Here is a 23,691-nt window from a genome sequence, read left to right as displayed (position 1 = left end):
AGAATTTACTCTTGGGAGGAGAATTACTCTGGGGAGGAGAATTACTCTGGGGAGGAGAATTACTCTGGAGAGGAGAATTACTCTGGGGAGGAGAATTACTGTGGGGAGGAGAATTACTCTGGGGAGGAGAATTTACTCTGGGGAGGAGAATTACTCTGGGGAGGAGAATTTACTCTTGGGAGGAGAATTACTCTGGGGAGGAGAATTACTCTGGAGAGGAGAATTACTGTGGGGAGGAGAATTACTCTGGGGAGGAGAATTACTCTGGGGAGGAGAATTACTCTGGAGAGAATTTACTCTTGGGAGGAGAATTACTCTGGAGAGGAGAATTACTCTGGAGAGAATTTACTCCTGGGAGGAAAATTACTCTGGAGAGGAGAATTACTCCTGGGAGGAGAATTACTCTGGGGAGGAGAATTACTCTGGGGAGGAGAATTACTCTGGGGAGGAGAATTACTGTGGGGAGGAGAATTTACTCCTGGGAGGAGAATTACTCTGGAGAGGAGAATTACTCTGGGGAGGAGAATTTACTCTTGGGAGGAAAATTACTCTGGGGAGTAGAATTTACTCTGGGGAGGAGAATTACTCTGGGGAGGAGGATTTACTCTGGGGAGGATATTTTTGGATACAGTAGATGTTTGGGTGAGCAGCACTGAAGATGCAAAGGGGGTTTTTTTTATCCCTAGAAATTATAAAAAGCCCAAATCCTTTTTTTTAATTTTGAATTTTGCGCTTGTTGAGTTTGCTGCTGCGTCCGTGAGAGGTGAGGGAGTGTGAGCGCTCACTCGTGGTTGTTTCAATGAGGTGAGTGCAGAGAGCACTTGGGTGAAATGTGAGTAAATCTCATTGCTCTGGCGGTGCTTGCCTGACTACAAAGAAAGTTTATATTTAGTAAACTCCTCACTCTGTGCCCTAGTTTGTGGGGATGATCGTTTTCCTAGCGTGGCACCGAGCTGACTTTTCCCTGTTCCGTTTCCATCCATGGGGGATTCTTCCATCTCTGCATTTCTCAGAGCAAGGAAGAGTCTGGGAAGTGAGATCAATCCAGGAATTCCTTCCCAAAATCCCAATTAAAGTGGGAGCCATTCCTGGCTCCTGTCCCTCCATCCCTGTCCCAAATCCCTCTCCTGGAGCCCCTTTGGGTCCTGGAAGGGCTCTGAGCTCTCCCGGATCTTCCCTTCTCCAGGGGAACATTCCCATCCCATGTGCTCCTTACTCTGTTCAGGTTTAAACAGAGATCAACTGCTCAAAAAGCATTCAGGAGTCATGCAGAAAGGAAATATTCATGTTTGGAAGATAAATGGGATTTTTTTCTAATGGCTCCTGTCCCTCCATCCCTTGTCCCAAACCCCTCTCCTGCTCTCCCAAAGCCCCTTTAGGTTCTGGAAGGGCTCTGAGCTCTCCTGGATCCTTCTCCTCCCAGCCTTCCCATCCCATGTGCTCCTTATTTTGTTCAGCTTTAAACAGAGGTCAGCTGCTCAAAAAGCATTTAGGAGTCACACAGAAAGGGAAAAAATGGAGATATTCATGTCTGGAAGTAAATGGGATTTCTTTCTAATGGAGTTTGTGTCTTTTTGAAGGCTGGGGGAGCCATTCCTGGCTCCTGTCCCTCCATCCCTGTCCCAAATCCCTCTGCAGCTCTCCCAAAGCCCCTTCAGGTCCTGGAAGGGCTCTGAGCTCTCCTGGATCCTTCTCCTCCTCCCAGCCTTCCCAGCCCATGTGCTCCTTACCTTGTTCAGCTTTAAAGAAAGATCTCAGCTGCTCAAAAAGCATTTAGGGGTCATGCAGAAAGGAAATATTCATGTTTGGAAGATAAATGAGATTTTTTTCTAATGGTTCCTGTCCCTCCATCCCTTGTCCCAAACCCCTCTCCTGGAGCCCCTTTGGGTCCTGGAAGGGCTCTGAGCTCTCCTGGATCCTTCCCTACTCCAGGGGAACATTCCCATCCCATGTGCTCCATACTCTGTTCAGCTTTAAAGAAAGATCAGCTGCTCAAAAAGCATTTAGGAGTCATGCAGAAAGGGAAAAAATGAAGATATTCACATTTGGAAGATAAATGGGATTTTTTTCTAATGGCTCCTGACCCTCCATCCCGTGTCCCAAACCCCTCTCCTGGAGCCCCTTTGGGTCCTGGAAGGGCTCTGAGTTCTCCTGGATCCTTCCCTTCTCCAGGGGAACATTCCCATCCCATGTACTCCATACTCTGTTCAGCTTCAAAGAGAAATCAACTGCTCAAAAAGCATTTAGGAGTCACGCAGAAAGGGAGAAAATGGAGATATTCATGTTTGGAAGTAAATGGGATTTCTTTCTAATGGAGTTTGTGTCTTGTTGAAGGCTGGGGGAGCCATTCCTGGCTCCTGTCCCTCCATCCCTGTCCCAAATCCCTCTCCTGGAGCCCCTTCAGGTCCTGGAAGGGCTCTGAGCTCTCCTGGATCCTTCTCCTCTCCCTTCTTCATCCCCAGCTCTCCCATCCCATGTGCCCCTTACTCTGTTCAGCTTCAAAGAGAAATCAACTGCTCAAAAAGCATTTAGGAGTCATGCAGAAAGGAAATATTCATGTTTGGAAGATAAATGGGATTTTTTTTCTAATGGCTCCTGTCCCTCCATCCCTTGTCCCAAACCCCTCTCCTGGAGCCCCTTCAGGCCCTGGAAGGGCTCTGAGCTCTCCTGGATCCTTCCCTTCTTCACCCCCAGCTCTCCCATCCCATGTGCTCCTTACTCTGTTCAGCTTTAAAGAAAGATCTCAGCTGCTCAAAAAGCATTCAGGAGTCATGCAGAAAGGGAAATAAATGGAGATATTCATGTTTGGAAGTAAATGGGATTTCTTTCTAATGGAGTTTGTGTCTTGTTGAAGGCTGGGGGATTTATTTCTTCCCGAAATATTTTGGTTCTCAGAAATTTTGGTAGCGCTGGGATTTTGCATGTAGTAAAAAAAGAAAGTATCTGTTGTCTGTTTAGAGGGAGAAAACACATTTTTAAAAATTCTATGTACTTATACACATATAATACTTATTTATAATATGTAAGTTAGACTTAAATTTATACATGAAATTTTGGTAGCGCTGGGATTTTGCATGTAGTAAAAAAGAAAGTATCTGTTGTCTATTTACATGGAGAAAACACATTTTTTATTCTATATACTTATGTATATATAATACTTATATATAATATGTGAGTTAGATGTTTTTTATTCTATATACCTAGGTACATATGATACTTATATATAATATGTGAGTTAGACTTTAATATTAAATTTATTTATTAAATTTTGGTAGTGCTGGGATTTTCCCTATAGTAAAAAAATGAAGTATTTGTTGTCTATATACATGGAGAAAAAACATTTTTTAAAATTCTATATACTTATGTGCATATAATACTTAAATATCATTTCTGAATTAGACATTTCTTTATTCTATATACTTATGTACATATAATAATTAGATATAATATGTGAGTTAGACTTTTTTTATTCTATGTACTTATATATAATATTTATATGTAATATGTGAGTTAGACTTTTTTTATTCTATATACTTATGTATATATAATACTTAAATATTATATGCGAGTTAGACTTAAATATTACATTTATATATTAAATTTTGGTAGTGCTGGGATTTTCCCTGTAGTAAAAAAGAAAGTATCTTTTGTTTATTTAGAGGGAGAAAACACATTTTTTAAAATTCTATATACCTATACACATATAATACTTATATATAATATGTAAGTTAGACTTAAATTTATATATGAAATTTTGGTAGTGCTGGGTTATTTAGCATGTAGTAAAAAAATAAAGTATTTGTTTTCTATTTACATGGAGAAAACACATTTTTTATTCTATATACTTATGTATATATAATACTTATATATAATATGTGAGTTAGACTTTAATATTAAATTTATTTATTAAATTTTGGTAGTGCTGGGATTTTCCCTATAGTAAAAAAAATGAAGTATTTGTTGTCTATATACATGGAGAAAAAACATTTTTTAAAATTCTATATACTTATGCGCATATAATACTTATATATAATATGTAAGTTAGACTTAAATTTATATATGAAATTTTGGTAGTGCTGGGTTATTTAGCATGTAGTAAAAAAATAAAGTATTTGTTTTCTATTTACATGGAGAAAACACATTTTTTATTCTATATACTTATGTATATATAATACTTATATATAATACTTATATATAATATGTGAGTTAGACGTTTTTTATTCTATATACCTATGTACATGTAATACTTATATATAATATGTGAGTTAGACTTTAATATTAAATTTATTTATTAAATTTTGGTAGTGCTGGGATTTTCCCTATAGTAAAAAAAATGAAGTATTTGTTGTCTATATACATGGAGAAAAAACATTTTTTTAAATTCTATATACCTATACACATATAATACTTATTTATAATATGTAAGTTAGACTTAAATTTATACATGAAATTTTGGTAGTGCTGGGTTATTTAGCATGTAGTAAAAAAGAAAATATCTTTGTTTTCTATTTACATGGAGAAAACACATTTTTTATTCTATATACTTATGTATATATAATACTTATATATAATACTTATATATAATATGTGAGTTAGACATTAATATTAAATTTATTTATTAAATTTTGGTAGTGCTGGGATTTTCCCTATAGTAAAAAAATGAAGTATTTGTTGTCTATATACATGGAGAAAAAACATTTTTTAAAATTCTATATACTTATGTGCATATAATACTTAAATATCATTTCTGAATTAGACATTTCTTTATTCTATATACTTACATATATATAATATTTATATGTAATATGTGAGTTAGATTTTTTTTATTATATATACTTATGCACATATAATACTTAAATATTATATGTGAGTTAGTTAATATGTGAATTTATATATTAAATTTTGGTAGTGCTGGGATTTTCCCTGTAGTAAAAAAGAAAGTATCTTTTGTTTATTTAGAGGGAGAAAACACATTTTTTAAAATTCTATATACTTATGTACATATAATACTTAAATATTATATCTGAGTTAGACATTTTAATTCTATATACCTATGTACATATAATACTTAAATATAATATGTGAGTTAGACTTAAGTATTAAATTTATATATTGAATTTTAGTAGCACTGGGATTTTGCCTGTAGTAGAAAATAAACTATCTGTTGTCTATTTACATGGAGAAAACACATTTTTTTATTACATATACTCATATAGATATAATACTTACATATAATATTTGAGTTAGACTTTAATATTAAATTTATCTATTACATTTTGGTGGTGCTGGGATTTTGCCTGTAGTAGAATGTTGTGTAATTACATGGAGAAATCACATTTTTTATTCTATATATTTATGTACATTTAATACTTACATATAATACGTGAATTAGACATGTGAAAATACAGAGATCCCTTCAGTGCTTTCCAATCTGCTGCTCCTTTGCATTTCCCACTACAAAAAAAAAAAAAAACCAAAAGAAATCTTTTCCCAACTCTGTGTGCAGATATTGTGTTATGCATCGAAAATTCTGCTGTTTCCTTTATCTTGCTCTGGAATCATTTTCATGTGACTGGAAGGATTTTTTTTCTCACAAACAAGAAAAACTCCTCCCGTGGAAATGGCAGAGTGTTCCTGTGGTGGTGCATCCCGAATATTCCCTTAACTGACAGAAAATAATGTGACATTTTTGCACCTGTCCGAGCTGATGGGTTTCTTTTCGTTCCTGAACATCTCTAGGAAGCTCAGGCGTGTTTGTCACCCTGAGATTGAGGAATTCTCATGGAATCCTGGAATGGTTGGGTTGGGAAGGACCTCAAATCCCACCCAGTGCCACCCCTGCCATGGCAGGGACATTTCCACCATCCCAGGTTTCTCCAAACCCATCCAGCCTGGCCTTGGACATCCCAGGGATCCAGGGGGAGCCTCAGCTTCTCCATCCCAACCCCTCCCAACCAGGAATTTCTAAATTAATTTTAATTTAGCAATGAATATTTCAACATTTAATAATTCTTGTCACGTATTCAGACGTGTTTGTCACCCATGAGATTGAGGAATTCTCATGGAATCCTGGAGTGGTTGGGTTGGGAAGGACCTCAAAGCCCACCCAGTGCCACCCCTGCCATGGCAGGGACATTTCCACCATCCCAGATTTCTCCAAACCCATCCAGCCTGGCCTTGGACATTCCAGGCATCCAGGGGCAGCCACAGCTTCTCCATTCCAACCCCTCCAAGCCAGGAATTTCTAAATTAATTTTAATTTAGCAATGAATTTTTGAACATTTAATGATCACGTATTCAGACGTGTTTGTCACCCATGAGATGGAAGAATTCTCATGGAATCCTGGAATGGTTGGGTTGGGAAGGGCTTTAAATCCCACCCAGTGCCACCCCTGCCATGGCAGGGACATTTCCACCATCCCAGGCTGCTCCAAACTCTGTCCAGCCTGGCCTTGGACATTCCAGGGATCCAGGGGCAGCCACAGCTTCTCCATCCCAGCCCATCCCCAGCCTCCCAACCAAGAATTTCTAAATTAATTTTAATTTAGCAATGAATTTTTGAACATTTAATAATTCTTAAGTCACGTATTCAGACGTGTTTGTCACCCTGAGATTGAGGAATTCTCATGGAATCCTGGAATGGGTTGGGTTGGGAAGGACCTCAAAGCCCACCCAGTGCCACCCCTGCCATGGCAGGGACATTTCCACCATCCCAGATTTCTCCAAACCCATCCAGCCCGGCCTTGGACATTCCAGGGATCCAGGGGCAGCCCCAGCTTCTCCATCCCAGCCCCTCCCAACCAAGAATTTCTAAATTAATTTTAATTTAGCAATGAATTTTTGAACATTTAATGATCACGTATTCAGATGTGTTTGTCACCCTGAGATTGAGGAATTCTCATGGAATCCTGGAATGGTTGGGTTGGGAAGGGCTTTAAATCCCATCCAGTGCCACCCCTGCCATGGCAGGGACATTCCCACCATCCCAGATTTCTCCAAACCCATCCAGCCTGGCCTTGGACATTTCAAGGATCCAGGGCAGCCACAGCTTCTCCAGCCCCTCCCAACCAGGAATTTCTAAATTAATTTTGATTTAGTAATGAATATTTCAGCATTTAATAATTCTTAAGTCACGTATTCAGACGTGTTTGTCACCCTGAGATTGAGGAATTCTCATGGAATCCTGGAATGGTTGGGTTGGGAAGGGCTTTAAATCCCACCCAGTGCCACCCCTGCCATGGCAGGGACATTTCCACCATCCCAGGTTTCTCCAAACCCATCCAGCCTGGCCTTGGACATTCCAGGGGTAGCCACAGCTTCTCCATCCCAGCCCCTCCCAACCAGGAATTTCTAAATTAATTTTGATTTAGTAATGAATATTTCAACATTTAATAATTCTTAAGTCACGTATTCAGGCGTGTTTGTCACCCTGAGATTGAGGAATTCTCATGGAATCCTGGAATGGTTGGGTTGGGAAGGGCTTTAAATCCCACCCAGTGCCACCCCTGCCATGGCAGGGACATTTCCACCATCCCAGATTTCTCCAAACCCATCCAGCCCGGCCTTGGACATTCCAGGGATCCAGGGGCAGCCACAGCTTCTCCATTCCAGCCCCTCCAAAACAGGAATTTCTAAATTCATTTTAATTTAGCAATGAATATTTCAGCATTTAATAATTCTTAAGTCACGTATTCAGACGTGTTTGTCACCCTGAGATTGAGGAATTCTCATGGAATCCTGGAATGGTTGGGTTGGGAAGGACCTCAAAGCCCATCCAGTGCCACCCCTGCCATGGCAGGGACATTCCCACCATCCCAGGTTTCTCCAAACCCATCCAGCCTGGCCTTGGACATCCCAGGGATCCAGGGGGAGCCTCAGCTTCTCCATCCCAACCCCTCCCAACCAGGAATTTCTAAATTAATTTTAATTTAGCAATGAATATTTCAACATTTAATGATCACGTATTCAGACGTGTTTGTCACCCTGAGATTGAGGAATTCTCATGGAATCCTGGAATGGTTGGGTTGGGAAGGGCCTCAAAGCCCACCCAGTGCCACCCCTGCCATGGCAGGGACATTTCCACCATCCCAGGCTGCTCCAAACTCTGTCCAGCCTGGCCTTGGACATTCCAGGGATCCAGGGGCAGCCACAGCTTCTCCATCCCAGCCCCTCCCAACCAGGAATTTCTAAATTAATTTTAATTTAGCAATGAATTTTTGAACATTTAATGATCACGTATTCAGACGTGTTTGTCACCCATGAGATGGAAGAATTCTCATGGAATCCTGGAATGGTTGGGTTGGGAAGGGCTTTAAATCCCACCCAGTGCCACCCCTGCCATGGCAGGGACATTTCCACCATCCCAGGCTGCTCCAAACCCATCCAGCCTGGCCTTGGACATTCCAGGGATCCAGGGGCAGCCACAGCTTCTCCATCCCAGCCCCTCCCAACCAGGAATTTCTAAATTAATTTTAATTTAGCAATGAATTTTTGAACATTTAATAATTCATGTCACGTATTCAAGACAGTTGAGCTTCTTCAAAGTTGTTGCATGGGAATAAATGAACAAAAATGTATAGGAAGTTTCATATCTCAGAAGATACTGAGATATAAATGCTGAGTTGTATCTAAAGAAATGTTTTGTCCCCAGTCCAGGAAGAAATTTAAAAAAAAAAAAAAAAAAAAAGAGAAATCAAAACAGTTTCTTCCATTTGAGCAGAGACATATGTTTGGTGGGCTGGCACCAGACTAGGATGCAGAATCCTGTAGAACCAACTCTTCATACTCTGGGATATTTAGAGGAACAACATTCAAAATAAAGTGCTGGAGAACAGAAGAAAAAGAGAAAAATGTGAAAAAAGGAGAACGGGGAGCACCTGAAGAGCAGCACAAAGGAATTGCAGGGAGTCCAGGATCCGCTGGGATCTGTTGGAGCACCTGGGACAGTGGGAGCTGTCCCTGCCCATGGATGGGCTTTGAGGTCCCTTCCAACCCAAGCCAGGCTGGAATCCTCTGTCTTCATTTGTGCATCAAATATCTGAGAGGAGCCAACCCCATAAATCACAGAAAACATTTCATTCCATCCATAAATTCCCGTTAATTGGAGGTGAGGTCACAGTGCCTCCTCCTGGTCTTGGGGTGATGGTCATAAAATCGTATTTAGAAAAGAAATGAAGCTCTCGGGTGTCATTCAGCAAAATGAACAAGTCCCAGGAAATTCAGCAGATTTCCCTTGAAAGATGTGGTTAAACACAGAAGAAATTTCTTCCCAGTGCTGTGATGCTCCAAGCCCTTGGAGAAGGCTTAGAGGTTTTGAGAACAAAATTAATGATACCCTTCCAATTATTGCAGTTGTTCTGTTTGAGAGTGATGATTAAATCTGATCAGAAATAACATCTGCAGTGGGAGCAGAGTTTAAATATCTGGATTGTGGCTGTGCAGTTCACAAAGAAAACAGAAAATATCATCTATTAACACAAAAGGCAACGTGAGAATGATTTACTTGTCAGTGGAAAAAAATAAAATACAGATCTTTTCATGGCACTGAAAAAAATGTGGGGAGATTAAGAACTGAATGGGAAGTTTGAAGCACAGTTGATAGAAAACCTCAGCACCAAATTATGTGAACAAAGTCACTTAAAGGGAAGACTCAGAACCATTTTGGAGACTGCAAACAAAATCTCTTTAAAGTGGCACAATGAAACATTTCATCACCATCCCAGAGCTGCTCCATATTATGTGTTCTGCCTTCAAAATGCCATTTTTCACTCCAATTCTCAATCCATTTCCCAGCTTTTTGCAGGTGGGCTTTCCTCTTTGGAGCCACTGATCCAAACTTCTGTTTGGAATCGGTTGTTGGGTCCTGCCTGGGTTTCTGTGCCAGTTTATTCCCTGGATTTTGTTGGCTCAGGGATGGGGTTGGGGTTGGGTTAGAGGCCAAATAAAGGACACCAAGCTGTCCAAAAGTGATGCTGGTTGAACTTGGGGATCTCAGAGGCTTTTTCCAACCTTAACTCCTCCTGTATTGAAGTTCACCATATATTGAAGTTGGAGGGGAGACGACCCACCTTGCGTTGGTCAGCATCGACCCCCCTTTATTGATCAACCAGGCACCTTTTATAACAGTGTTAATTCAGTTCATGCATATTGCAAAATCTGAGCTCACAATAGGTCAGAGATTACACACCAACCCCTCCTTATGTTTCCAATACCAAGATTTGGGTTCTCAAAATTATTCTTGCTTTCCCAAAACAGCCAAAGATAGAACATCCACTTGTTATGAGAAAGCTGCCTGAGAACTCTGATGTGCAAGGCTCTCAAGGCCTTCATGTTTGTCACTTTTACCTGTAGTTAAAAACAACCTGAGAACCTCTGCTGTTCACAGAAACAGGCTGTGAGAACCTGCTCCTCACAGCTGCCTTCTAGGCCATCCCTGAAAAAATCTCCAACACTCCTGCTTCTGAGGGGTTGTAGGTTTGGGGTTTAAAGGTTTGGCTTTAGTGGATTTGGGGTTGGAAAAGCCCTCCAAGGTCATGGAATTGAAGCTTTGTCACCAGAGCCCTGAGTGCCACCTCCTCCAGGGCGTTCCTGGCCCTCAGGGCACCAACATTTGGTGTCCAGGCTCGGGTTGTTCAGCGATGCTGAGCTCAGCACCAGATCCTTCTCACCTCCTGCTCCACAGAGACTTTGTGACTTCCAGGTCCTCCTTGAGCCTTCAGTTATGAAGGAAACCTTTCTCTGTCGCAGACATTTTTTCATAGAAATCTTTTTTTTCACATTTGTCCATCTTCTGGGAAGCAGAGCCCCAGAAGAAGAATGTAAACAATTGTTATCAGCTGCTGTGAAATGTAGCAGGTGCCCCTGTGATTGGCTCATCTTCCATGGGTACCATTGAAGGCCAATCACAGGAGCAGCTCAGGGACAGATTCCCTGCACACAGAACTTTGTGATTTTTTTTCTTTCTATTCTATTCTTAGCTTAGCAGCTCTCTGCAACTTCTTTTTCTTTTTAGTATAGTTATAATGTATTATATATCTTATATAAATAAATCCAGCCTTCTGATCAAGAAACAAAATTCTCGTCCTTCTCTCACCCCAGTGACCGTCTAAGGCCACTGGAATATTTCTCCATTCCTCTGCTGTCCCTCAGCCCCACCTTGAACCACATCTGGGCGTTCCTCACCCATCTGGGTCATTCCAGAGCTCTTTGGGGCTTCCCTGGCTCATTTTGGATTTGGGATGTTCTCCTCATTCTGAGCTGTGGGTGCAGGGACAGCCAATCCCACCTCAGATCTGCAGGAGGACGAGAGGGAACAGAACTGTGGCAGTTTTATTCCAGAACTGTGGCAGTTTTATTCCAGAATTGTATCAGTTTTATTCCAGAATTGTGGCAGTTTTATTCCAGAACTGTATCAGTTTTATTCCAGAACTGTGGCAGTTTTATTCCAGAATTGTATCAGTTTTATTCCAGAATTGTGGCAGTTTTATTCCAGAATTGTGGCAGTTTTATTCCAGAACTGTAGCAGTTTTATTCCAGAACTGTGGCAGTTTTATTCCAGAATTGTGTCAGTTTTATTCCAGAATTGTGGCAGTTTTATTCCAGAATTGTGTCAGTTTTATTCCAGAATTGTGGCAGTTTTATTCCAGAATTGTGGCAGTTTTATTCCAGAACTGTGGCAGTTTTATTCCAGAACTGTGGCGGTTTTATTCCAGAATTGTATCAGTTTTATTCCAGAACTGTATCAGTTTTATTCCAGAATTGTATCAGTTTTATTCCAGAACTGTATCAGTTTTATTCCAGAATTGTATCAGTTTTATTCCAGAATTGTGCAGTTTATTCCAGAATTGTATCAGTTTTATTCCAGAATTGTTGCAGTTTTATTCCAGAATCATGCAGTTTATTCCAGAATTGTATCAGTTTTATTCCAGACTGTGGCGTTTTATTCCAGATTGTATCAGTTTTATTCCAGACACTGTGGATTTATTTCCTTGAGATGTGGCGTTCTGAGCTCCTAGAAGGAGCAGAGTGTTTAATTCCAGAATTGTGGCGGTTTTATTCCAGAATTGTGGCAGTTCTATTCCAGAACTGTGGCAGTTTTATTCCAGAATTGTGGTGGTTTTATTCCAGAATCGTATCAGTTTTATTCCAGAATCGTATCAGTTTTATTCCAGAACTGTGGCAGTTTTATTCCAGAATTGTATCAGTTTTATTCCAGAATTGTATCAGTTTTATTCCAGAATTGTGGCAGTTTTATTCCAGAACTGTGGCGGTTTTATTCCAGAATTGTATCAGTTTTATTCCAGAACTGTGGCAGTTTTATTCCAGAATTGTGGCAGTTTTATTCCAGAATTGTGGCGGTTTTATTCCAGAACTGTGGCAGTTTTATTCCAGAATTGTATCAGTTTTATTCCAGAATTGTGTCAGTTTTATTCCAGAATTGTGGCAGTTTTATTCCAGAACTGTGGCAGTTTTATTCCAGAACTGTATCAGTTTTATTCAATGTGGCGTTTTATTCCAGAATTGTGCAGTTTTATTCCAGAATTGTATCAGTTTTATTCCAGAATTGTATCAGTTTTATTCCAGAATTGCATTTTATTCCAGAATTGTGGCAGTTTTATTCCAGAACTGTGGCAGTTTTATTCCAGAACTGTATCAGTTTTATTCCAGAATTGTATCAGTTTTATTCCAGAACTGTGGCAGTTTTATTCCAGAATTGTGGCAGTTTTATTCCAGAATTGTGGCAGTTTTATTCCAAACACTGATGGGATTTATTTCCTCGGCGAGGATTTGGCATTTTTGGGAGCTCTAGAAGGAGCAGAGTGTCCGTGTAGGGATTCCATAACTCGCTGGTTTGTGGCAGAAGTTCTGTTTGATTAAATCTGATCAGAAATAACATCTGCAGAGGTTAAATATTGGATTGAAAGGTGTTTTATCTCAGGAGGGTTTTCCTTGGCTCAGACTTGGGTTCCTCCATGCTCTTAGAAGATCTAAACCAAGTGAAACTGAGTAAAAAACAAAAATTATTTACAAGACCAAAACTTTTGGGCCTGATGAGTCTTCTAGTGATTGAATTTTTTATATTTATCTTTCCATAGCTTCAGTGCTGAGATACGAAAGCAGCACTAACAAATTGTGCTCTGGGGTTATGTTGTTGAGTAATTTTATTTTTTTTAAATCATAACTGGCATTTCTAGTGACCTTGTCTTAAAGTTACCTTTAATTTCAGCCTAGGGAGGTGGTTTAACTTTTCATAATCTATTAGTGCTTATAATATATCACATTTCAATGCTAATTTGTAATCTTATTTAAATGAAATTTTAGCTCATGGGACCCTTGCTGTTGTTATTTTGGTATAACAGTGAACTCTCCAAGTGTTTTTTTAAAATATATTAATGCAAAATAATTCTCATATTCCTCAAGCAGACCAATCCCTTCCCGTGTAGTGACTTTATTTTTAACAGCAGCTCCTAAATTCAGGTGTTGCATGAAATTGTTCCTTTTGAATCAATAAATGAAGCAGTTTTTGGCTCCCCTGGCTGATTTTGTGCTCTGGTGTTGCTGTGCAGATCCTTGCTGACGATGGTGGTCGCTGGAGGCAGCACTGTTGAAGATTTTATCATTTACAGACAAGATCTCTGAAATCTGTTCCCTTCCCACAGCAAAGGTAACTCAAATCATCCACATTATGCATTTAGCTCAAAGTAATAAAGTCTGGGTTTGACCTTCAAAATGGAACAGCAGCTGAAATTTGGGAGTCTGACCGTTCTGCCAAATTTTAACGCTTTTTAAATAATAATTTTAATTTATTCTGAAGTGAAAAATCATAAATATCCACGGTAAGAGCTCAATTTCTTATCCTCCTTTTAGTTACAGGAATATCCATCCTTCCTTAGCTTCTCTTTTTTCCTGCACTTAATGTTTTTCTTTATTATTAATGTTTTCCTTTATTCTTCTTTTCTCATGAGTGTTTTGACCTGCAGATCAGTTACAATATTTTTGTGGTATTGATGAGAACCAGCACTGCCTTAAAATAAAGAGTAATTGAGGACTTAGGAGGCTTATGCTCAAAAAGGCAAAAATTAGGTGAAAAAAGGGTAAAACAGTGGTAAATTTCTATAGAATTTTAAAAGTATAACTTTTTTAAATTAAATATTGAAAGCACAAATCTGCTGTGTCCTGTGCCATTTATTTTCTCTGCTTGTGTTATTTATTATCAATAAATGATCCAAATAAATAAATGTGAGGGTATTCAGGAGAGTTTTGTTTATGGATCATTTTTTCCTATTTTGAAACTAACTCTCTATAAACACCATAGGTAATATGGGACTTTTTTTTTTTTTCTATTATGGAAATAGAGCTAATTTTCCCACTCATTATCTGCTGTTAATTTAATGTGTGGCAATATCTGAAATTTAGTGCTGATTATGGCAGTAGATTTTTGGTTAGCAGTACAGCTCATCTATGAGCAAACCAATTAAGACATCATTTCAGAATATAATTGAGCTCCTAATGGGGCACTTGAATTCCCTGGGAATTTCCATATTTGCTTTTCTTTGCTGTAGCAGAAAGGTCCAAAATGAAGCTCCAGCTTCAGTTTTGAACTTTTGGAGGCACCAACTCGAGCGAGGCTTTTCAAAGTGAAGCCTCTAAAATGCTCTTGATAATTTTAGGGATAAATTCATGGATAAGCTGCTTAATTCTGAATTCTGAACTTAATTCTGAATTCTGAATTCCCACCTGAGGAGGTGGGGATTTGAGGAACACAACTTGTGCTGTTCTCAGGGTGCTGAGGCCCAGGTGATGCTCTGGTGCAGCACAGTTAAAACTGATTTAAATTCCAAGTTTGCTCAGTGTTTGTAATTAATTTTCTCCTTTTAGTCAAATCAGGATCTGCTGGGAAAGGGCTCATTTTGCAGAGCTTTAGAATACAGATCTTTCTATACATTTATAATATATACACATACATAATCTCTGTTTTGAAGCAGTATCAATAGAGAATTCTTGGAAGTGCTGTGTTAGCCCACACAAATTAAGTGTGTCATTTATGGAGTCTTTGAAAATGAAGGGAAAAAATTAAGGCAGTTCTCTTCCCTTTTCATTTTCCCTTAGTTTGGGGATTATTTTTGACCGTCAGAAGGAAAATTTTTCCATTTAAAAGACAAGAAAGGTTATTTGTGCCTCTGCCTTATTGAGGGGTTGATTTGTGTTGTTGTCACTCTTCCCTTCCAGGACAGACCTTTGCATGTTTCCATTTGTTCTAAAATGGGAATCTACACCATTTGGAAAACCAAATGTTTTGGGGGAATAATTACCAAAGTCTGTGTTTGGGTTCTGAAAAACCCTTTTATTTTTTTTTTCTGTGTGAAAAACTAGGGCAGGGAAAGTAGTTTTCTCTGTAAGGTTCATGTTGTACTGGTTATTTCCTGAAAGTTTTAATATGTACATGTGGATAAACCTCAGGATGCTCCAGTGAACTCCAAGAAAACATTTCGTTCTCATTCTCAGCATCCTAACTTGTATTTTGTACTCTTTTTTTTTTCCCACTAAAGTGCTCACAGCTGTGCAGGTATTGCAGCCACTGCTGCTGTTCCATTGGATCTATTTTTAAATATTTTTAAAGCAGGGGCTCTCTGGATGGAATCCACATTCCTGTGTAGTCCAATACTCCCAAACCTTCCTGACCCTGCCTCACCCACTCAGACCTCGTGCATTATCTTTAATTATATGATAACATTGCAATTTTCCTCTATAGAAACCCTTCCATTAAATAAATGGAATTTAACCAGCAATCCGCTGCCTTTAATTGTTCAATCCTTCCTTCCTTCCTCAGAAATGGTCAGGCCTTTCCCTGCAGATGGAATTCACAATTTGTGCTTTCTTGCACCTTTTAGCAACAGGTTTTGGAGAATCCCACACTGGTTTGGGTTGGAAGGGACATTAAAATTCATCCAGTTCTGTGGCAGGGACATTTCCACTGTCCCAGGGTGCTCCAGCCTGGCCTTGGGCACTGCCAGGGATCCAGGGGCTGCTCTGGCAATCCCAGCCCAGCCAGGAATTCCCAATTCCCAATGTCCCACCCATCCCTGCCCTCTGGCACTGGGAGCCATTCCCTGGCTCCTGTCCCTCCATCCCTGTCCCCAGCCCCTCTCAGCTCTCCTGGAGCCCCTTCAGGCCCTGCCAGGGGCTCTGAGCTCTGCCTGGAGCCTTCCCTTCTCCAGCCATCATCCACAATTCCATGTGCTGCTCTGGCCCAGCATCAGGATTTGGGAGGCACCATGGGGAGAAGGCAGGGAGGGGTAAGAAAAGGAGATTTTGGAACAATTATTTTGCTGCATTTTGTCCCCAGAGAGAATCTCCAGTTCTTGGAGCTTCTCCGTGGCCTCCTCAGGACTCGCTCCAGAGCTTCTCTGTGCCAGGGCCTGCCCACCCTCCCAGCCTGGAATTCCCAATTCCCAACAATTCCCAGTGTCCCATCCATCCCTGCCCTCTGGCACTGGGAGCCATTCCCTGGCTCCTGTCCCTCCATCCCTGTCCCCAGCCCCTCTCAGCTCTCCTGGAGCCCCTTCAGGCCCTGCCAGGGGCTCTGAGCTCTGCCTGGAGCCTTCCCTTCTCCAGGTGAGCATTCCCAGCTCTCCCAGCCTGGCTCCAGAGGGGCTCCAGCCCTGCAGCAGCTCCGTGGCTCCTCTGGACTCTCTCCAGCAGCTCCAGATTTTCCTTGTTTAGGGGCAAATCCATCATTAATAACTTGGGAACTGGCGCTGCACACCTGTGAGGATGAGCAGGGTTTGCATCCGTCCATCTTTTCCAACATAGCAAATCCCAGGCAGGGCTGGAGCCCCTCTGGAGCCAGGCTGGGAGAGCTGGGGGTGCTCACCTGGAGAAGGGAAGGATCCAGGAGATCCTTCCAGGGCCTGAAGGGGCTCCAGGAGAGCTGAGAGGGGCTGGGGACAGGGATGGAGGGACAGGAGCCAGGGAATGGCTCCCAGTGCCAGAGGGCAGGGATGGATGGGACACTGGGAATTGTTGGGAATTGGGAATTCCTGGCTGGGATGGGTGGGCAGGCCCTGGCACAGAGAAGCTCTGGAGCGAGTCCTGAGGAGGCCACGGAGAAGCTCCGAGAACTGGAGATTCTCTCTGGGGACAAAACGCAGCAAAATAATTGTTCCAAAATCTCCTTTTCTTACCCCTCCCTGCCTTCTCCCCATGGTGTCTCCCAAATCCTGATGCTGGGCCAGAGCAGCACATGGAATTGTGGATGATGGCTGGAGAAGGGAAGGCTCCAGGCAGAGCTCAGAGCCCCTGGCAGGGCCTGAAGGGGCTCCAGGAGAGCTGAGAGGGGCTGGGGACAGGGATGGAGGGACAGGAGCCAGGGAATGGCTCCCAGTGCCAGAGGGCAGGGATGGATGGGACACTGGGAATTGGGAATTCCTGCCTGGGCTGGGATTGCCAGAGCAGCCCCTGGATCCCTGGCAGTGCCCAAGGCCCTGGCACAGAGAAGCTCTGGAGCGAGTCCTGAGGAGGCCACGGAGAAGCTCCGAGAACTGGAGATTCTCTCTGGGGACAAAATGCAGCAAAATAATTGTTCCAAAATCTCCTTTTCTTACCCCTCCCTGCCTTCTCCCCACGGTGCCCAGCTCCAGCCCTCGCTGTCTCTGGGCCATTCCTGGACCAGCTGCAGAATTCCCTCCCCCTGCTCAGGGCAGCTCCTGCTCCCTCCTGTCCCCCCAGGCTCTGGGCTTGGCCTGTCTGAGCCAGCCGTGGCTCCCACACTTCTCTGCCCAGCCCGTTTTTCCTGAGCTGGCAGGAAAAGCAGAGCCCACTCCCCTTTTCTGAAGGGCTGATGTTTTTCTGAGAACAATCAATTTTCTGTCCCGCTCTCTCTTCTTTCCATATGAAAGGCTTGGAGGTTTGTGAAATCCCAAGGTGCTCTCTCTAAAGCGAGGTATAAACGAGTTCTACCTTCTTAAATTTAATAAAAGGAGACCTACTTCATTTGAATTTTTTTTCTACTAAAATTATTTTAAGGATTTGGGTTAAAAAAAAGACATTTTGCTAATGTTGCTCTTTAATATCACAACTTTTAGGAGCATTTTTCAAAGTACATTTGAAACAGAATAGATTTGATAAGTTGTCCTCTGCCTGAGCAGAAATTTTTGTGCCACTTCTGCCAAGTTTTTGCAAGAAGTTTGTTTTCCATGATCCCCATTTCTCTTCCAGCGAGGTAAAAATGAATCCTACCTTCTTAAATTTAATAAAAGGAGACCTACTTCATTTGAATGTTTTTTCTACTAAAATTATTTTAAGGATTTGGGTTAAAAAAAAGACATTTTGCTAATGTTGCTCTTTAATATCACAACTTTTAGGAGCATTTTAGAGCCAAATTTTCAAAGTACATTTGAAATGGAATAGATTTGATAAGTTGTCCTCTGCCTGAGCAGAAATTTTTGTGCCACTTCTGCCAGGTTTTTGCAAGAAGTTTGTTTTCCATGATCCCCATTTCTCTTCCAGCTGCTCCTTCTGAAACTGAATTATGGGCTGGCATTTTGAATTTTTCCTTACACAGATATTGTAAATAAAACCAACTACAAAGGCTTTTCATTTGGAAAAATTGGAGCAGCAGGCACCCTGAACAAAAGGAAATGTTCCCAACACTCCTTTTATTGTAACCAAATTAATCAAGCTCAGAGATTTGGTTGTAATTTCAAAGTTCAATGTTTAAGTAATGCAAAACTTTGTAGTCCTGCAGTGCCTCTCTCTTTAAAATTCATAACAAAATAGCAAAATTGTTACAGTTAATTTTTGTAATAGTTAATTTTTCTTAGCAAAGCTTCCTACAACCCCAGGAACCTGAATGCATCCAGAAAATGTTGAGGGTTTGGATTATTTCAGTCTGTGGTAGTAGAAAATGTTACATCTCCATCCTTAGGTTTTCCTGAAATATCACAAGAAATTTCTCTGAAGTAAAAGTCACATTTTTTTGCTGAAAGGGGCTACTGGTTTAAAATAATAGCAGATAATAATATATAGGATATATATAAATAAAATATACATTTTATATATAAATATATAAAATGTGTATTTTATTTATATATATCCTATATATTATTATATTATATTATAATATTGTATTATATATTATAATATTATAATATTATATTATAATATTATAAAATATTTATATATAAAATATATAAATAAATAATAGATGGGAGCTCCTGCCATTATTTATTATATAAATAATATTTAAAAGAAGAATATATAGTGTAGTACTTAAGATAAACCAAATTATTCTTTTCTGTTGAACCAGCAAAGCAAACTCAGATCATTGATTTTTGTTTTAATAATTCCTTCTGAAAAAAAAAAAGAAACAACAAAAGGAAGCTCAAGGGCAGCAAATTAAAATATAACTGTTAATGAAAACCTAAAAAAAGTTGATTTTTTTTACATGAAGGTGGCCTGAAAGGTTGTGAAGGGATTCTTTTTTTCATTTGATGTTTCAGTTTTGTTTGATTTTCCCCTTCCTATCAATTCACATCCTTGGTGAAAAATGTGTGGAAATGCTTTAGGAAGGCATCATCACGTCTGAGATTCAAAACTGGCCTTTTCCTAGAAGGATCCCAGTCCAGGGAAATGCTTGAAAATTAAAACCAGGGATGCTTTCAGAATCAATCACAGCAAGTTTCTGAAGAAAGGAGCCTCTCTTCCTCTGCAGACCTGTGGTGATGCTCCAGAGCTGCACACAAAAAGGGTCATTTTTCATTTTTTACCACATTCCTGAGAAATATTCCTGAGAGGGGAAGGTTCTCACCAAGGTGGGGCAGGAATTGCCACACTTGGCTTTGGCTCAGCCTCCCAAGCTGAGTTTGGGTCACTTCAAAGGGTTCATCACATTTCTTGGAGGTTTCATCTCAGAATCAGGGAAGTGTTTGAGTTGGAAAAGACCTTTCAGGTCCCAGAGTCCAACCTTGAACAACCCAAATAACCCTCAGATTATTGGTGCATTCTGAGAGTGGGGGCAAAACAGCTCCCCCCGCTCTCAGAATGGCCCAGAATTTAGGGAAGGGAAGATGAACTCAACTTTCTGTTGAAAAACTCATCAAAAATTGAAATATCTCCTCTTCTTTGATCAGTCCTTAATCCAGGTACTAAAACTGTTCAGGACACAGATCCCAGTGAATTTTTCAATCTATTTGAGGTGTTTGTTGTTTAGATGTTAGGAAACAAAATTGTTTCTGTACCACAGAAATGGGAGTTCACTGGTGAATCTCTGTGGGATTTGACCATAAAAAGTTCATCAGGAAGCAGCTCCAGGAGTGAATTCTTGGTGAATCTCTGTGGGATTTGACCATAAAAAGTTCATCAGGAAGCAGCTCCAGGAGTGAATTCTTGGTTCATTCCTGTCCCAATGAGGGAACAGCAAAACCTGGCCACAGGTGCCCCTTCAATAAAAGGCAAATCATAAATATTATAGGTATTATAATGTATATTTAACCTCCTCAAGCTAATTCCAACACCATTTTTAATGCTGCTAATTCTTATTTGGAAGTTTTATTCCTTTGCCAGTGCAGACATTTATGCTGGTTCAGACCTATATATATATTTATTATTTTTTCCCCCTTAAGTTTTCTTCTTATCTGCAGCGCAATTTGAGCGTTTGAGTGGCAGCAAGTGACATTTGCAGAGGACAGATCCTGCAGGCAAACGAGCAGGTGACAGGAGGCACAATGGCACTCAGGAACAGTCTGACACGTGGGTGTTGTGACTGGAGCATCCTCTTTGTGCTCACTGGGGTTCTCATGGAGCAGCCTGCAGCTGGAATTGTGTTCTCAGGGTGCAGAATTCAATGGATCCCCAGCACACACAGCCTTCAGCTGGGCTTCTCCACACCTTTCTGCATTATTGTACCACCCAAAGGGCAGAAAGATGAGCAAACTGCCTCTGGTGTGCTCGTGCCTTCATAGGTTAATGTTTATTACTCACTTGTGATCCTTGGAAAACAGAGCTTGGGAACGGCTGGTGGGAGAGAAAGAGCTTTCTTCCTGTGAAGGGCACTTCAAAACTCACTGCAAACCACAAAACTTTTATCTTCCATTGAAGCGAGTCAGCAAATCCCTCATTCAGGTGATTGAAAACTACTAATCAGGCTGCTTAAAACCAATAAAATTATCAATATTTGGCTGATTTTTCCATGTCAGGGGTGTTATTGAGGCTGTGGGTAGGCCCTGCAGGCCTGTAAAATCCAGCTCTTTTACAGGGTACAGAATTCAATGGATCCCCAGCACACACAGCCTTCAGCTGGGATTCTCCACACCTTTCTGCATTATTGTACCACCCAAAGGGCAGAAAGATGAGCAAACTGCCTCTGGTGTGCTCGTGCCTTCATAGGTTCATGTTTATTCCTCACTTGTGATCCTTGGGAACGGCTGGTGGGAGAGAAAGAGCTTTGTTCCTGTGAAGGGCACTTCAAAACTCACTGCAAACCACAAAACTTTTATCTGCCAGTGAGGCTGTTAGCAAATCCCTCATTCAGGTGATTAAAAACTACTAATCAGGCTAAGTCAAATTATCAATATTTGGCTGATTTTTCCATGTCAGGGGTGTTGTTAAGGCTGTGGGTAGGCCTTGCAGGCCTGTAAAATCCAGCTCTTCTACAGGGTGCAGAATTCAATGGATCCCCAGCACACACAGCCCTCAGCTGGGCTTCTCCACACCTTTCTGCATTATTGTACCACCCAAAGGGCAGAAAGATGAGCAAACTGCCTCTGGTGTGCTCGTGCCTTCATAGGTTAATGTTTATTATTCACTTGTGATCCTTGGAAAACAGAGCTTGGGAATGACTGGTGGGGGAGAAAGAGCTTTGTTCCTGTGGAGGGCACTTCAGAACTCACTGGAAACCACAAAACTTTTATCTGCCAGTGAGGTGAGTTAGCAAATCCCTGATTCAGGTGATTGAAAACTACTAATCAGGCTGCTTAAAACCAATAAAATTATCAATATTTGGCTGATTTTTCCATGTCAGGGGTGTTGTTAAGGCTGTGGGTAGGCCCTGCAGGCCTGTAAAATCCAGCTCTTTTACAGGGTACAGAATTCAATGGATCCCCAGCACACACAGCCTTCAGCTGGGCTTCTCCACACCTTTCTGCATTATTGTACCACCCAAAGGGCAGAAAGATGAGCAAACTGCCTCTGGTGTGCTCGTGCCTTCATAGGTTAATGTTTATTCCTCACTTGTGATCCTTGGAAACGGCTGGTGGGAGAGAAAGAGCTTTGTTCCTGTGAAGGGCACTTCAAAACTCACTGCAAACCACAAAACTTTTATCTTCCAGTGAGGCTGTTAGCAAATCCCTGATTCAGGTGATTAAAAACTACTAATCAGGCTGCTTAAAACCAATAAAATTATCAATATTTGGCTGATTTTTCCATGTCAGGGGTGTTATTAAGGCTGTGGGTAGGCCTTGCAGGCCTGTAAAATCCAGCTCTTTTACAGGGTGCAGAATTCAATGGATCCCCAGCACACACAGCCTTCAGCTGGGCTTCTCCACACCTTTCTGCATTATTGTACCACCCAAAGGGCAGGAAGATGAGCAAACTGCCTCTGGTGTGCTCGTGCCTTCATCAGGTTCATGTTTATTCCTCACTCGCTTGTGATCCTTGGGAACGGCTGGTGGGAGAGAAAGAGCTTTGTTCCTGTGGAGGGCACTTCAAAACTCACTGCAAACCACAAAACTTTTATCTTCCATTGAAGCAAGTCAGCAAATCCCTCATTCAGGTGATTGAAAACTACTAATCAGGCTGCTTAAAACCAATAAAATTATCAATATTTGGCTGATTTTTCCATGTCAGGGGTGTTGTTAAGGCTGTGGGTAGCCGTGTTCTGCAGCCCTGCAGTCCTGTAAAATCCAGCTCTTCTACAAAATCTTCTCTTGGAAAGGATTGAGAGGGTTTAAAGGTGAGCCAGGCACCTTCCTGAGCACCAGGGGATAAAATCTGGGGGTTCCTACCAAATCTTTTTCTTTAATTCGGTTGTTTTTTCTCTTTCTTAGTACTTAAAAGGCTTTTTTCTGATGCCTTTTCAGTGGAAATTATAATTATGACCTAGTCCATACATAAAACTGATTTTTCTGATTCGTCTTAAATTGCATTTCCTTGATGATCTAAAATCTAAAATACATTTCAAGCTTTTAAAAATAGACCAGAGAAGGGGACAAGTCCCTGCTTTGACACAGATGTTTCTGCAGGAGGGCAAATGCCCTCAGATTATCATGATGGTCCCATCTAAACATATTTAAAATACAAAATTACACATTCTCCATGAATAGTTTTGATTTGGGCTGCAGGAATGTGGAGCTAAAATTCCACTTAAAGATGGTTTATAATTATGAAGGACCAGCCTGGCTGCAGCTGCAGGGACAGGGATAAGGACAGGCTGATGAGCCCAGAGCAGGAGATGGGAATCACAAACCTGATCCTTGGAAAAACAGAGAGCCCAGGTTTGATTCCCAAAGTTATAGTGATGCCTTGAGGCTGACCCAGAGCAGGGGCTGGGCAGAGCCCCAGAATAAAGCAGGGATTCATTCCCAGCATCTCCTCCATGGATCCACCTTGGGCAGCACCAGAGCCCAGCCAGGGCTGCACCCAAGATGAACCAAAATGGCCCCAAAATGCACGAGCGCTCCCGGGCTCTGTCCCTGG

The 23,691-nt window shown here is 41.1% G+C and overlaps 1 protein-coding gene across 1 annotated transcript in view; it reads left to right on the top strand.

Moving 5' to 3' along the window:
* Window positions 1–23,691, top strand: part of MBD5 (methyl-CpG binding domain protein 5) — a 153,182-nt gene that overhangs the window by 51,568 nt on the left and 77,923 nt on the right. The window contains exon 2 of the mRNA XM_064718208.1: window positions 13,566–13,663. The gene's annotated coding sequence lies outside the window, so the exon portion shown is untranslated. The remainder of the gene's footprint in view (window positions 1–13,565; window positions 13,664–23,691) is intronic.

The sequence above is a fragment of the Zonotrichia leucophrys genome, chromosome 7, assembly GCF_028769735.1.
Source record: "Zonotrichia leucophrys gambelii isolate GWCS_2022_RI chromosome 7, RI_Zleu_2.0, whole genome shotgun sequence".
Taxonomy (NCBI): domain Eukaryota; kingdom Metazoa; phylum Chordata; class Aves; order Passeriformes; family Passerellidae; genus Zonotrichia; species Zonotrichia leucophrys.
This window is presented reverse-complemented; position numbering and strand designations above follow the sequence as displayed.